The 17,271-nt window shown below is 35.8% G+C and overlaps 1 long non-coding RNA gene across 1 annotated transcript; it reads left to right on the top strand.

The window, feature by feature from the left end:
• Positions 1–665: 665 nt before the first annotated feature.
• LOC141491918 (uncharacterized) lies at positions 666–15,220 on the top strand. The gene is made up of 3 exons (XR_012469803.1): positions 666–745; positions 13,312–13,375; positions 14,394–15,220. It is a non-coding gene; the product is annotated as an uncharacterized LOC141491918 (long non-coding RNA).
• Positions 15,221–17,271: the final 2,051 nt, after the last annotated feature.

Here is a 17,271-nt window from a genome sequence, read left to right on the forward strand (position 1 = left end):
ACAAGGTATGTGGAGTTTATCTGAAGATACTTTTAAGATTCCCAACCTTTTGATTCTTCTCCTTAGTGGAAAAAAGCACTTTTTTTTTTAAAATGAATTGATAGGATATCTGGAGCCAGGTGGGGATGGCATAGGCTTTCCCTTATAACCTCCCAGTGCCTGAAAAAACTTGCTGAAGTATCTGTTAATGAATTATTAAATTTAGTTGAACTTTGCCAGGGACTTGAATACTTCTACTTTGAATTCTTGAATTCTGCCATCTACACTATATTGGTATAGCCCTTCAATCCAATCTGGTTTGGAATATCTTATCTCCAGGTTTGGAGGTTTTTTTTTTCCCCTGTGTCTTGATTACCCTGATAGTAGGAGCTCTATGCTTATGGGTTATGAAGTGTAGTTATATCAGAAGCTGTTCTTTAATTCCTGTGATGTTCAGTGATACTGCCTGGGACCTTGTCTTGGATTAATATAAATGTCAAATTTGGTTCAGTCAGGATATACATTGGCTGTATTTACTCTGATCAGCAATCGACAATTTGCCAATCATTTCATTGAATCCTCCCTTACATGACAGTTATTCGTGTGTATAACAATTATATGTATAAATTCAAAGGGTTTATACTTTAATTTATCTACATTTATACTAATATTCATATCATGTATATAGGGCACCTAAATGGCACAGTGGATACAGGACCTGAATTCAAATTCGACTTAGAGATTTACTAGTTTTGTGTGATCCTGGGTAAGTCATTTTTTTTTTGCCTCAGTTTTTTTCAACTTTAAAATGGGGATAATAACAGCACTTACCTTGCAGGAATGTTTTGAGGATCAAATGAGATTATATTTGAAAAGCACTTAGCACAGTGCTGTAACAATAGACTCTAAATAAATGCTTATTTTCTTCCCTCATTCTTCTCCCTTTCTTTTCTTCCTTCCTCTTTTCCTTCTTTTCTTCCTTTCATCTTTCCTTCCTTCCTCCCATATTTCCTTCCTTCTTCTTGTCTTTTCTTCTTTCTTTCTTGCCTTCCCTCCTTCCTTCCATCTTCCCTCCCTTCCTTTCTTTCTTCCCTCTTTCCATCTTTTCCTCCTTCCTTCCCTCCTTCCTTCCATCTTTACTTTTATTTTCCCTTTTTTGCTTCCTTCCATTCATCCTTTGTTCCTTTCCTCTTTTTATCCTTTGTTCTGTCCATCCTTCCTTTCATCCTGCATTATTCCTCCCATCTTTCCTTTCATTTTCCTTCTTTTTCTTCCTTCCTTTCATCCTTTATCCTTTCTTTCATCCTTTGTTCCTTCCTTTCATCCTTTGTTCTTTCCATTCTTCCTTCCATCCATCCTTGATTTCAGATCCTTCCCTTCATATTAGAGCTTCTTGAGAGCACCCAATCTTTGTCTGTATTTCTACTTCCTAGGAGCAGACATTGTTTATAGGAGATACCTACTAAATGTTTGTTGACTTAAGTGTCTTGGAAGGAATCCAAATCTGGAAGTTCAGAATTAAGACAGACAGAAACAAAACTCAGTTCTTAAGAATTGGTGGGGATGATCTAGGTCACAAACCTGAGTCCAGTGGGACTGCCACCTGGAGTGGAGATTCATCTGTAGGGAACAGACTAACTGCCTGCCCCTCAATGAATGAGTTAGACCCATGAGAACAGTAGTCTTCACCATGAGTTATTGAGTGGCTCTTGAAAGCTATGGAGAGTAGTTTTCAGCAAAAGAAACATGGCTCAGTTTGTGACTCCTAAGTGTCCTGTTTGTGCCAGGTCAAAAAGACTATTTCAAAGTAGAAAAGTGACATAGGTGGTCAAAGTCTGGCAAAATGACTTCTCTGTTCATAAAAGACAAGGGGGTGGGGGAAAAAATTCTAGCCTAGAGGCAAAAAACAGATAGAAATATGGGCAGTAATGCAAAGTAATATGTTATGGCACTAGCACCATAATCAGTAACATAGACATTATTCTAATCATGAGTATCTAAGCCAAGGATGGCTATCATCAGCAGTGAAAATAAAACTTATTGGAAGGGCCCCAAGAATAAGAGGGAGAGAAAAGAACTATGGGTTATCATTTGCCTTGGTGAAGATGATATGAGATGGTAATATAAAAGATGGTAAGACCAAAGGTATGAAAGTTGTTGTGACTGGCAACACGTAGATCATATGATGAGCTAGAATTAGACCAGAGATATGGTTGTCATGAACCAACTCTTTGGTGGGGATCTACCTCCATGTTGCATGATCTGGGTTGATCCATGATGTGGAGGGTTCTCTCTGGGGAGAAAATAGGAACTGTCAACAAACCTTCATGGAGTTCCTTAGACCTAAGGGACTACTGAAAGGAGTAAGATTCAGGGAGCTGTGCTCAATAAAATCAACACTTAATTTGAATGATAAGGTCTCAAGTTTTCCATTTACACCAGACCAAAAAGCAACCCTTTTAGGACACTCCTAATTTGTATTGTTGAGACAGATGGTGCTACTCTGAAATATGAGCAACAATGTAATCACCAGGCTGTTGATTCTGTTTATGAAATTTAAATTTGTATACAACAATAGATGGTACCAGAGATAATTGTGCACTGAATCTCAGATCTTCATTAATTTTCCTAGTCTTAGGTGAAGAAGAGATGGTGAGGGATCTTATTTGTTAGATGGTTGGGCCCCACCAGCTGTCAGGAGTACAATGGACCTCTGTTCAGGACTCTCAATTTTGTATGCATCAAAACGTCAGCAGAATTTCTCCATAAAAGATTTATAGAATGTTAGTTAACTGACATTGATAGGTTCCCAAACAGTCATTTTCAAGCACAGGCTGCTCAGTTCTGTGGTTGGAAGTGATACTCTTTTGCTAATTGCCAGTACTTGAGAGAAGAGTTATATCACTTATATTTGTCCAGCTCTAGCACGATTTCTTGTCCATTGCCAGACGGTGTTTTATATTGGGTCTCAGTAATAGACAAGGATAAATAGGCCTTCAACATGATAATCTTTTTTATTGGTGGGGGAAAATATTCTGGGCAAAACCTCATCCTGAGACAAGCAACTTTAGGAATTCACAAATAATGAAGATATTACCATTACACCACATGTCCTCCTAGAATGGGTCAAGCAGATGTAACAGATCTAGCTATGAATAGTCATTAATATCTCAGTTACAGTTAGATCATTAGTTTGGGCATAGGGGTTGTGGAAATGGATCACAGGAAAGAAAGTTTAATCAAAAAAGGGAAAGGTCAGGAATCTAGAGCTGTAGAATAAGGAGACTGTCAGCAGGATATGAGGGACGTTGTACCACAGTAAGGTATTGGATACTTGGGAAGGGGTCACTGAAAGGAAGCAAAATGCTGTTGAAAGGAGAGGTCAGGGGGCCAATGAAGACAAACTATGCCTTCATCCTTTTTTTTTTTTTTTTTTGGCTGATGGTGGTTTAAGACCACCCTAGGAGTTTATGGAGCAGGGCAGGCCCTTGGAAGGAGAGAAAGGATTGCCCAGTGATTCTTTTCTAAGCTTGGCTCTGATCTTTATTGAAGTGAACTCAAGGTTTGGTTTTTTTTTGTTTGTTTTTTTCTTTTTTACTTTCTTTGTATCCACATCATTTAGCATCATGCTTGAATGGCACAAAAAGTCCTTAAGAAGTGATTATTGACTGACTGATTGATTGGCTGATCCATCAACATCAGAGAGTAGCTGTATAGTTCCTGATTTGGACTCTCCTAGAAACAAAAGATGTCTTTTCAGGGACAAAGAGTACATTCTTTGAATTAGCTTCTTTATCTTTTTGTATTGAGGTGTGAATGAGCTTGTGCTGTTTTGTTCTTATACTATTGACATAGTGGAGATTACTGGATCTGAGGTAAGGAAGACTCAATTTTGTGAATTCAAATCTGACCTTAAACACTTACTAGCTGTGATGACTCTAGGCAGGTCACTTAACACTATTTTCCTCAGTTCTTTATCTGTAAAGTGAGCTAGAGAAGGAAATGGGAGATTATTGTAGTGTTTCTGCCAAGAAAATCCTAAATGGTGTTACAGAGAGTTAGACATGAATGAAAAATGACTTAACAACTTCAAAAAACTGGGACATAATCTGAGTTCCTATTTTTATTTTTATTTTTGATGAGTTCCTATTTTTAAGAATACATCCCAAGAAGACTTAATAATTCTTGACTATTCACTTGTATGATATTGAGATTCACAAACACTGCAGTGATCATGCATTTGGAGTCAGAATTCTAACTCCATCATATACGGGCTAAGTTGGCTCAGATAAGTAAGTCATTACTCTCTCATCTTAAAAATGAAGTTAATACTAGCACTGCCTACTTATCATATCACAAGTCTGTGTAGTACAGACTAAAAGTAGAAACAAAGAAGGAAGAGACAAAAAAGATGGGACAAATGCTACAAGTGTAGGGATAAGTGGTCCACATTTTTAACCCTATATTTGCCTTCTATGCTTCTACCCCTGAGGTACTGAATATTGCTGAAGGAAATAATGAAGTGGGCTGATTGTATCCACTACAAATTCATGTTCCCTACCCTCAATGAAGTTTCTGCAACATAATAGTTTAATTCTCTTCTGTCTGTGTATGTATAGTCATGTAGTTATGGTATGACATATACAAGGGCCCATATGTGTAGACAAATAAGAAATATATATACACACATATTTATCCATTTGCACATGGATTAGTAAATTAGTGACTCCATATTGAGCTTATTTGGAGTTAGAACACTAATTATGTCATGTATTGATTTTGTTACCTTGGCAAGTAAATAACTTTTTGGATCTTTGGTTTTCTCATTTCTAAAAATGGTAATAATAGCACTGGCATTTATGTGCCAGTATACTGTGTAGTATGCAGTCTTAAAGTAATGATAGTTTCTAATAATTTCCCTTGCATTCTACATGGGAATAATTATGTATAAATATGTGTATGTATGTATGTATGTGTGTGTGTATTATCCACTCCCTGTATTTAACTTTAGCTTCCATCCTCCATTTCCAACTGTACCAGCAGTTGAATGCAGTACCATCTCTACCTGTAATTTCTTCATCTTAATTCTCCTCCCCAATTTTCCTGGTATTTTTTGATGACACTGCTAAGGCCCCCATCTATGACTCACTCTTGTTAGAGTATGAGAATGCTGGTAGATGTGAATAACTCTTTAAAGGAGGCAACAAAGGCACAAATCTTTTAACAATTACCAATGATTCTGTGTGTTTTTGAGGAAAGTTGGGGATATTCTTTCATTGCTGGTGTTCCTAAGGTCTGGGAATAGTGAACTGAGAGTTAGCAACACTGGGTCTTAGCATGACTAAGTCTATGAACTGTAATGTGAAGAAGACTTATTTCATGGTATGTAACTAGAAGTGTCAGAAGCTTGTGAGGGAGGGAGGGTGATCAATGGGAGATTTAATGTGATTTGAAGTTGGAGATGACAGTTGTGTGTATGTTTGTGTTTGTGTGTGTGTGTGTGTGTGTGTGTGTGTGTGTGTGTGTGTGTGTATGCTAAAACCCAATACAGGGAGAAGGTGAGGTTTAAGTAAAATAAGGCAGTCAGGTCTCTGTGTTCTAGGTCACAGAGATTCTATATGCAGTGACCTGCTTTGTGTGGATATGATGAAAAAAAAATCCCACTGGATTCTACTGAGTATTAGAGGATCACAGGGCTAAAGTTGGAAGGAGTCTAAGAAAGAATCTAATTTAACCTCTTCATTTACAGATGAGGGAAATGATGTTCAGTGAAACTATATCTGAAACTAGACATTTCTGAAACATGTAAAGTGATTCTGAAAAGTGAATGAGTGCCTGGGTGAGCAGGTAGGGGCAGAGAGCAGGGTCTGTAATTACTCATATTGAACTTATTAATAATCTTAGCCTCTTATTTCCTTTGTGCTCCAAATAGATATAATTAATGCTATTGTATGGGAGATCCCTAAAAGTCATTTTTTAAACCAACCCTACCCAATTCAATTAGTTTCTAAAGTCCTATCCTTATTATGTCCAATTTCATCTAGCTTCCTCTTTCTCCCTTTTTTTTTCAGTTGCTAGGGCAGTTAGATGGTAAAGTGGATAGAGCCCTGGCTTTGGAGTCAGGAGGATAGGAGTTTGAATCTGACCTCAGACACTTGACTCTTGGGCAAGTCACTGAACCTTGACTGCCTCACATCCAGGGCCATTTCTAATCTTCCTGATTCATATCTGGCCACTAGTCCCAGATGGCTCTGGAGGAAAAGGTTAGGCTGGTGACTTAGCACAGCATCCAAATCCAATCATGTGTTTGTCATGGCATCACTTCCCTGATGTTGTGGTTTTCTTTGAAAATGAAGGACAAACAAAAACCACTAAGGTTCACCTAAATTAGGATATTAGCTACCTAAATGCCTTCTTGTCTCTGTTTCTCAGCTTTCTAATTCATTCATCAAACTTGTCAAAACAATTTCACAGATAAACTAGTGTGATCTTATAATTTCCCTACTATAATTTCCCTACCTCAGTGGGTTTGTCAGTGCTTATAGGATAAAATGCAAAATCTCTTGTATTTGAGAGAGCTCTGGGCATAGAATCTGTGTATAGAAGACTAGTTCAAATCAAGCCTCAGATATATGAAACTGAGTAGCCTTACCCAAGTCATTTAATCTCTATTTTCTTCAGTTCCTCAACTGCAAAATGAAGAGACTATAACACCTATTTCACAGGGTTGTTGTGAAGATCAAATAAGATAATACTTTTAAGGTTCTGAGTATAGGAGAGGCTCCCTTTTCACTTAGGGATCTCTAATTTGATATAGTAAAAAGAACAATGAATTTACTGTCAGGGGATGTGAGCCCAAATCCTACCTTTGACACTTCCTACTTGTGTAAATTTGGGCAAATCCTTTAACCATTAGATCTTAGTTTCCTCATCTTTTAAGAAAAGAAAAGATAGAATTGGGTGAGCACCCTTGCTTAATGACCTTAAACTGCATTTGATTATGTACATACCATGGAATAACAAAATCTAAGTTGGATGGGATCACAGAGACCAACTAATTCAACAAAATTCCTGAAAAGGAAACCCTCTACAACATCCCAGACAAATGACAATCCAGTCTCCATTTGAAGAGCTATATGAAGAGGTGGTCATTACTCTGACATCTGTTATACTTGGAAAAAAACTTTAATCATTAGTTTTCCCTTAAATTGATCCTAAATCTGTAGTTTTATGATTTACTCAGAGTTCTTCCCTCTGAGCCCAAGCAGAACAAAACTTATTCACTTTCTATAATCACAATTTATATATTTTAGGGTAATTGTCAAGCCTCTTCTTAGCTTTTTCTTCATTCTGCTAAACATTATCAGTTTCTTCAAATTATAATAGTAATTGATAGCATTTATTTAGTGTTTGAAGATTTGCAAAGGGCTTTACTCACTTGAGGCTCACAATAACTCTTAGGAGGTATCTTCTCATTTTGCAAATGAAGAAACTAAGGCAGACAGAGGTTAAGTGGATTTGAACTCAAATCTTCCTGACTCTAGGTCCAGTAAGGATACCCACTGTACCCACCTAGTGGCTGTTTACATGTGTCAAGGTCTCTAGTCCTTTCACTGTGTTCCTGCTCGTCTTCATTCTTCCTAAAATGCAGTTTGAACAGAATTCAATACTTTAGATGGATTCTAATTAGATCTGAGAGTAGGAAGATTATAATTTCCTGTTCTGCATACCCCAACCAGGGGTGTACTGGAGCCTGTTCAACTAGGCTTGTGGAGCTCATTGTTAAAATTTTGTGGTCAGCATTTATTTCTCAGAAATTAATACAAATCAAGGCTTGATTTATTGTTTTATTGCTTGTTTGTTGTTATTTAGACTTAAGAAAAGTGTTAATAATGTAGAGGAAGTTTAAAATTATGAGTGGTGGACAGTCTCCCTCCCTCTTAACCTGATTATTAAAACATTTACTAGCATACTCTTGATGAGGGTTTTCTCAATGCAACCTAAGCTCATATTAGCTTTTGGATGATACAGCTTATAGGACACTGATTTTGAACCAACAGGCCATTGGAAGTCCTAATCCTTTTTTTCATATCTACCTATACCCTCCCATCTTATGTTGTAGAGTTATTGTTTTAATCCAAATCTAGGGTTGATTATCCATCCCTATTACTTTAGTTTCAATCTATAAAGATACTTATGTATTCTAACTCTATTAGTCGATGGATTTGTCATTTTTCTTAGTTAAATTTGATATATAAATCCATATATGGTTTTAAGAAATTCTTTTTTTCATTTAGTAATCCAAGCCATTTATAAAAATGTAAAATTTTGAGCTATATGCTACAATTATTATTTCATAGATGAAAAGGAAATGGAGGGTCAGAGAGGTTTATTTGATCATTGTCATAAAGATGGTACTCCCTGATATCACAAAACTATCATGAAGATTAAATGAGTTTGTTTTTTGGTAGATCTTTAATTACTAGATAAATGGCATAGAGGAAAGACAGTCATATTTGGTTTTAGAAGAGCTAAATTCAAATTCATTTACCACTTATATGACCTTGTACAAATCATTTAATTTCTCTTGTTTTTTTTCTTAATTTATAAAAGTGTTAGTCTATATGTTCTCTGATGTCCCTTTTGACTATAGACCTATGATTTTACAATTACTGATTGTCATAGTACCTCTATAGTTATAGTATAATACATTTCCTCTTGAATGCTGGGATAACATTGCACACTACCTTATTCCTGGGACCTTTTTGTTGTTCATTTGGCATATTTGAAGATCAGTATAGTGAAGGAGAAGGAACATGAGACTTGCAATTAAGGTACGAATTCTACCTATGGCATATGTTCATGGAAAATAAAATGAAAACAAACCCTGACTAAAATAAATGCAAAGGTGCTTTGCATTACTGTATTAGAATCTATATATACTAGATTATAATCAGTGTTTCTAATAGCTTTTCACTCTAATTAAATTAAGTCATGGATTATATGTCATAAAGTTTCTTATTGGCTAATCTCAGAACATTTTGTTCTCTCAGATAGAAAATACAAGCACTAGTCAGTGATGAAAGGGAATATTAAAGATTTTATGGTATCTGTTTCAGCACCCTCATTTTACAATTCAGTAAATTAATTCTCAGAGGTTAAGTGGTTTGCTCAAAGTCACACAGGTAAATTATAAAGCCAGGATTTGAACCCCTCTTCCCTTTTCTCTTTTCTCTCTCTACTAAATTTAATCAACCAAGAAATCTAACTTTACTGTAAATGCCATTCAGAAGGAGTGAAAAAAGGAACATTAGTTTTTCTTTCCCCTGTGGCTAATCTCACAGAATTTTGGCCTCCCACCCAGAAGATGAACTAAAGTTGCAGACACTAGCTGGGGTGGGTGAAGTGTTAAATCGTTTAATAGTGGAAACCCACCTGACCTTGATCAATCCAGACACTAGTGCAAAGAAACCACTTATAAATTCTTTGAGAATGATACCTAATCAAAAACATTTAACATGCAAAGAAAAAGCCAAGTTAGAAATAAAGTTGAGACAAGTAGAGGTGTGAGATCTAAAACTGGAGCCAAGTTCAAAAAGGGTTAGTTATTTGAACTGCCAAATTAAACAAGACACAATTGGGTAAAACTCATCCCTCCAGGCCCTCATAAAACCACACTTGGGAACCCTTGAAAGCTAAGTTAGCACCAATTGTGTCTTATTTAACTTGGCCATTTCAATGCTAACCCTTTAGGAACTTGGCTCCAACTGGAGATATAACACCTTTAAATAGCTGAACTTCTCCCCTCAACTTTCCTTTTTTAGTATATATATATAGAATGTTTTTGATCAGATATGGTTTAGATTATCAGACCCAATTAGTGTGTAAGACAAAAACAAAATTTGAAAAGGAATAGAATGTGCTGATATAACAATGTCATTAGAAGGACAGGGGTGTGCTGTCATCTTCTTTCTGGTCTGTTTTTATATCCATGGGTTAAGTTTTGTTAGTCTGAAGCTAGAGTCCCTTAAAGAACTACTCTAACATGTGGTTGGTAAAATTGTCTAACCAAATACAATTTCATATTCATATACCCATTTACAGATATTACAAACATGCTCAAATGGGAGTATAGCTATGCACATGCAATATATAATACATATATGTGTGTGTGAATGCATTTAGGTCTATGTGCTGAAATATCTATCTATCTACATCTATTTATGTGTGTATATTATTAAATACTCAAATGGGAGTATAGATATTCACATGTAATATATAATACATGTTTGTATTTCAATTTTGTGTGTGTGTGTGTGTGTGTATATGTATATGTCTGTATCTGTATACAAACACTCGTATTCAAGTTTTTAGGACAAGAATAAGGTATGTGAGAAGACATTGAAACATGGAGAAGGACATGGGAGCAGAAAACCAGAGTTCAGGTCACAGCTCTATCTCTTTCTACTTATTGTGTTACCTGGGCAATTCAGTTATCTCTCTAATTCTCAATTTCCTCAACTATAAAATGATAATAATTCCTGATCCATCAAACTTTATAGAATTAATTCTGAGAAATAATAATAATTACTTACATTTGATATTGTATAGAAGTGTTAAACTTCTGATCCTGAAGGGCTAAACAGATTAAAATGAAATTAGGAATTGTTTAGCAAAATAAATAAAAGTACAGTACAACATGTATAATATAATTTGTGGTTTCCTAAGAGAACATGAAAACTACAGGGATCCTTTTCTATTTGAATTGGTACCACTAGTATTATGAATCCAGGACCTAGATTCAGGAGGACATGAGTTTGAATTCACTTTAGATAGTTAGTAACTATGAAATCTGGGGAAGTCATTTAATCCTTCTGCTCCTAAATTTTCTCATCTTAAAATTGGGGAGGGGATGAACTCAAGAACTTTTAAGCTCTATTCTATGATCAAATAAGGTCATATATTAAAAGCTGAAGGGACTTTATAGGTCTAGTTCCAAGTCATCATTTTGCAATGAGAAAACTTCAAGGTGGAGAGAGGTTAAGTAATTTACCCAATACCTTATAAACTCTGAGGCAGGTCATAAAAAAAAATCTTCATTCCTATTTTAGAGAATGGAAAACTGAGGTTTATGAATGTTTGTGACTGGCCTATTATTTAGTATCTATTATCTAGATAATGGAAGAACTTGATCCTTTGGGCTATTAATTCTTTCTCCTCAAATTACCCTATAGTTTCCAAAATCACATAATTTGAGAGCTGGAAGGAACCTCAGAAGTCTTGAAGTCTATCCCATACACAAAAGTAATCCCCAATGTAGCATTCTTGTCAAGATATAGCCAAGATTACCTCCAAGAAGGGATAACTCACCATATTCTGAAAGCAGTCATGTTTGGTCAGCTATAAATGTTAAGAAGTGTATCCTGGCATCAACCTTTTTGTAACTTCCACCCATTTCTCTGAGAGCATTTTGGAGAAAGGACTTTTATTTTTGTTTCTGTATGACATCAAACGCATGCTTCCTCATTAAGTCAGGTCTCCTAATCCCTAACACACTGCTTTCCCCATACTGGTTGCATTGCAGATGACATAATGCATGTGAAAGTGGTTTGTATTCTATAAAGTACTATCCAAAAATGATTTACTATCATTGTAATATTAGTATTATGTGTTTAAATAATCTCTCATAGTAAGGATATTTGGACTCTGACACACTTAAGCCCCTTAATCTCTTTGAATCTTATCAGTAAAATGGAGATAACATTACTTGTTCTGCAAATCACAGACAGAGGAAGAAAATTCTTTGTAAACATGAAAGCCCTTTTAAAATGTAATGTTATCCTCACCAGCACCATTATCTTTAACATACATAGACAGATCATGCATAACCTTCTCATTTTTGCAACTTGATAGCTAGTCTACCATCTTCTCCATGTCTAAGTCGTTAATTCTGGGGCAATTCATGAGCCTATTATAGACAGGACAAAAGGCAATGGAAAAATCAAAGGATGAAATGTGTTTCCAGTGGCAGGAATCTGTATCCTACTTCCTTTCCACCCCACTGCCTTTGGAGCCATAAGTTGAAAATTTCTGTTCCTTATTGCATTGTTGACTGAATAGATTATCAAGTCAATGTCATTGCAGGTAGAATAACTTCTATGTCTTTCCTGCAATGCAATAAAAAGTATTTCTGCATCTGACTTAAATTGGTTTTGTTATAGCTGCTAATTTCTTAGCACAAGACATTCCTAGTGACAACTCATGGAGATATTGGAAAGAATAAATTATTTGGTGATCAAATTTCCAGGCAATTGGACAATTGGACTTAAATATGATTTTTAAAATGGGGTTCCATTGAGAAGTTCATCCAGTATTTAGTATATAAAGGTATATATATATATATATATATATATATATATATATATATATATGTGTGTGTGTGTGTGTATATATATATATATATATATGTGTGTGTGTGTGTGTGTGTGTGTGTGTGTGTGTGTTAACTGACTGATCTGTGACTTGTATATTGTTGTCCTTTTCTTATGAAATCTATCCTCCTTAGGATAGCAAAGCACATGAAGAAAAACAGTTTATAATCTATTTTTCAGGCTCTAGCTTAAGGATTTAATCCTTAAACTGAGGATATGGCATTTCCTTCTGTCAAACACTGGGCCAGATTCAGTGGACTGAGCATGGAAGGAAGTGAACAAAATGGATGCATTTCAATCCTGGGTCTAAACCTTTCTTGCTACTATATAGGGAAGGGCAATTCACTTAACCTCCCAGTTAACTCCTTTTTTTTTTTCGTTAGTTCCACACAGAGGTAAGTGTTGGCAAGTGAAGAAATAACTCCCATTCTTGCCTCCCTCGAGTCACTTGAGCCGACTCTAGGAGTTTCTGCTTGGTTTGTGTTTTCCCTGACCAAGTGGACCTCTGGGAGGTTAAGTCAAATTGGAAGGGTCTGGTCTACTATAGGGTGGGCTTTGTAATGAGCTTCCATTTCAGAACCCTGAGTTTGCCCTGAGGCACTTCCACTGGACCTGCTGCTGATGCTATGGAATTGAATTCCTATTTATTTGCCAATCTGTAATGTGCTTTATAAACTTCAAAGTACTATATATAAGTTATATTAAACCATTAATGAGCTATTATATTGTGAGATAACAGCTAATAATTTTCTCTTTGGTAAAATGAGGTAGCAGTGGTATTTATCTCCTCCATCCCAATTTAAGTTATGACTCAATGATAATAGCTTACATTAAATTAACTCTCAAATAGTTCATTCTACCTCCATAAGGTGTCTCAATTATATCCCCTCTTTTTCGGCAGCTTGGTAGAGCTTCTTCCTGAGTTCAAATCTGGCCTCAGACATTTACTAGATGTGTCAGCTTTGGTAAGTGACTTAACCCTGTTTACCTCAGTTTCCTCATATGTAAAATGAGTTGGAGAAAGAAATAGGAAACCATTCCAGTATTTTTGACAAGAATATCTCAAATGGGGTCATGAAGAATTGGATATGACTGAAACACATGTATTACCCCCCCACCCTCATAGTGCTACCATTTTAGCTTAGATGCTTATCACCCTCCTCCCCACCTGATAGATTTCTAAACTTTCCTGTGTCCAATATTTCTCCTTTCTAAATCTATACTAAATCTATATCTTTCTAATTCACATGTCTTTCCTAGAAAGTCCTTCCCTAGAAGGTTTTCAGGGAATCCCTTTTCTCTCTAAAGAAAAAGATAAACTTCTCACTTTGTAGTTTAAGGCCCTTCACAATATTGCCCCACCCTACAATTCCTACCTTATCTCATATTAATCTCCTTTATGCTCTCAACATTCCAAACAAAGTGAGTTATTAGTTATTCTCCCAACCCAGCACTTTACATTCCACATCTGCTGAATTCACTTCCTCCTTACCTCTACTCTCAAAATCCTTATCTTTGTTTAGCTTACTTGCCATCTCTTTATGAGAGTTTCTCAAATTTCCTTAGGAATCAAGTTAGTCTTCCTATTACATTATATTTCTTCACATGTATCTGTATTGAGTCTCTCAAGCCCACATTCCCAGTAGAATGTAAACTCCTTGAGGGATTATATTATTGTAATCTAATACAGGATTTTGCACATAGCAGTATTTAACAAATATTTGTTGACATTCCATTCAGTCTAGGTATGGGAAGAAGGAAGATAACCATTCAACAAATATTTATAAAATACACAGACAATTAGTAAGCTTGATAACAATGCAAGGTGTTATATCTAATAAGTTTTTAATTGAGTTCATACTTGGTGCTTATTGTTTCAATGTCCTTCTTTTACCTAGATTAATGATATTAAAAGGATTATGTTTTGACTTGTACATGAATTGCATTTAAATTAGGTAGTCATCACTTCACTCTCTCTTCCAGGGTCATCAGAGTCCAGTGGCAAGATAGAAGTCAAGATGATTGCAGGATTGCAATGGGTGATGGCCTTTTTAAATTATGGTCTTTTCCAGGTCTGTTTGTCAGTGGCAATGTCCATTCAGTGACTAAGGGCTTCTTAAGAATTGAGACAAAAGGTGGTCTAGTTTACCAACACAAAAGAATTTATTTGGGAGTGGGCATGGGAAGACTCTCAGAGATTGTTCAGTCACTTTTTTGTTTTAGGTTTTTGCAAGGCAAATTGGGTTAAGTGGCTTGCCCAAGGCCACACAGCCAGGTAATTATTAAATGTCTGAGGCTGGATTTGAACTCAGGTACTCCTGACTCCAGGGCCAGTGCTCTATCCACTGCACCACCTAGCCATCCCAACCACCTAGCCACCCCTCAAAGATTAGTACCAGAACAGAACCCAGTTGCTTTTTGTATTCATTCTAAGCCAAAACCTATATAATGAGCACAGATGGGCTGGGGTCAATTATTGGTCATAGGAGGAAATCCAGAGTAATTTGAGTTTTTTGGTATAGTCAAGTAGCTCAATTTGAATGACAATGGATTTTTTAAAGCCTATTTTTTCAGACCTATATTTCAAGAAATCATAAATAAAAACTGCATGTGATAAAAAGTAAATTGTCCCAGCTTTTCAATAATAATAATAAATAATGAATTTAAAAAATCTAGCCCCCTAAACCCCACAATATTTTACAAAATATTAGTAGCCAAAAGTTATTTTCCTATGGATAGAGCACCCATATATAGGTGTATGGGCTCCCAAGTGGAGAGAGGGATCACGTGTGGTGAAGAAAGAAGGAATAAAGGAGGAAAAAGAAGAGGAGGTTGGGGGGGAGGAGAAGGAGGAGGAGGAGGAGGATGAAGCAACATCATCCAACTTGAATTGGCAGGTTGGATCTCACAAATAGAATAATAAAGACAGTTAATACAAAATGTTCTCTCAAGAACCTGATTCATTCCTTCCCATAAATATACACAGTATTATGGGAGAAGTAGGCTTAAACTTAGACCATAATAGTAGTGAAGTATATGTATGGGAAATATGTATGAAAAAGTTTTACTTCATAATGTCTACCATTTGTCCTTTTTTCCCAAAGAGGACCAATGATATCATAATGATGCTATCTTGTCTTTCATATGAATTGAATTTAAATGAGACAGTGGCTTTTTAAAATTCGGTGGTCTTTTTAAATTAAGGTCTTTCACAGGTTTCAGTTTGAGGCAATGCCAATTAGTTTGTTACCACCTTAGAAATGACTGGAGTGACTATTATGTTGATTAAAATCAATTGGTCTTGCTAAACAAGGAGGATTTCTGGGATGTAGAATGTTATGCATACTTGTGTGATGATTTCTAGGTGGGAGATATGTTGCTACAATGCAAGCTGATTTGATTAACTTTGCTTTACCGGAATATAGTGAAAAGTGAGACTAGTTAGGGAATAGCCTCCTGAAGTTAATAGCAGTTAATGAGAGGTTTTAAAGAACTTGGTTATGTTTTCTTTTGGAGCCTCAAAAGCCAAGTGATCAGATCATTTTGATGGCATTATCTTAGTGAATACTTTGGATTTAATATTCAGGCCAATCTTTGAAAGTTGCAGTCTCCTTTTTTCCCATTTCACAAACCTGACCTTCTTTCTTTGGCATTATAAAGGCAAAAAAAAAAAAGGTAGGAACTCCCAGAGAAGGCAATTAACTTATTCCAAAAAAGAATAAGTTCCCCTCTTGGGTATGAACATTTATTTTATATGCTTATATATATGATTAGGCATTTCTATTTTGTTAAAGATTTGTTGCTTCTCAAATATGGAATTCACTCAGATATATAGCAATGCAATTCTGAAAGGTTTAATTCAAACAGTGGTAAAGAAAATAACTAAGGATGGATTGAATCTAACAAGAAATGGAAAAGATGCTTGCTTGGAAACTGCTCTGATCAGGAGGATACTAAATTGAAAATGGAAGAACAAATAATGTGCTGATATATTTGAAGAAATGTATAAATATATTTACCTGTGTATATAAAAATGATGATGATAATGATTGTTCTTTATTCTTGAAGAAGCCTGAGGTGATGCCTTGACAAATACATGAATTCGATTTGAGTGAGGAGGAGCTGCATCACCAACCTCACTGACTCCTCCAGAGAATCTGGGTCCAGTGGCCAGTTATGAATCAGTATGATTAGAGATGACCCTGGATGTGAGACAGTCAGGATTAGGTGACAGGATTAAAGACAGCTTGATGGCACAGTGGATAGAGCACTGGCTTTGGAATCAAGAGGATAGGAGTTTGAATCCAGCCTCAGACCCTTGACACTGGTTATGTGACTTTGGACTATATATATATATATATATATACACACACACACATGCACACACACGCACACACACGCACACACGCACGCACACACACACACACACATAAATATACAAATGTATATTTACAAATACAAATATAGACATCCATATTTTCAATTAAACTAGACATTCTGGAGAATGGAAATAAATATAAAGCAGAGGAACAGTGGATAAAACAGAAAGAAAATTACAGTGAAAAAATAAAAAATTAAATCTTATTGTGCAAATTATGGAAATCCAATAAATTTGAACTTAAAATAGGAATATACATGGTATTAAGGTATTGTAGAGTTGTGTATAGAGTGCAAGCCAGTCAGAAAGACCTGGATTCAAATGGTTGCTCAGGCATTTACAAGTCATCTAACCTTTATGTGCCTCAGTTTACTTATGTGTCAAATGAAAGGATTGACCTTAATGACCTCTAAGGTCAAGTCATGCCCTGGCTTGCTAGGGACACCTGGCTTGAACAATATAGATCCAAAGTGCATGTGAAAT

Source organism: Macrotis lagotis, chromosome 6, assembly GCF_037893015.1.
Source record: "Macrotis lagotis isolate mMagLag1 chromosome 6, bilby.v1.9.chrom.fasta, whole genome shotgun sequence".
Taxonomy (NCBI): domain Eukaryota; kingdom Metazoa; phylum Chordata; class Mammalia; order Peramelemorphia; family Peramelidae; genus Macrotis; species Macrotis lagotis.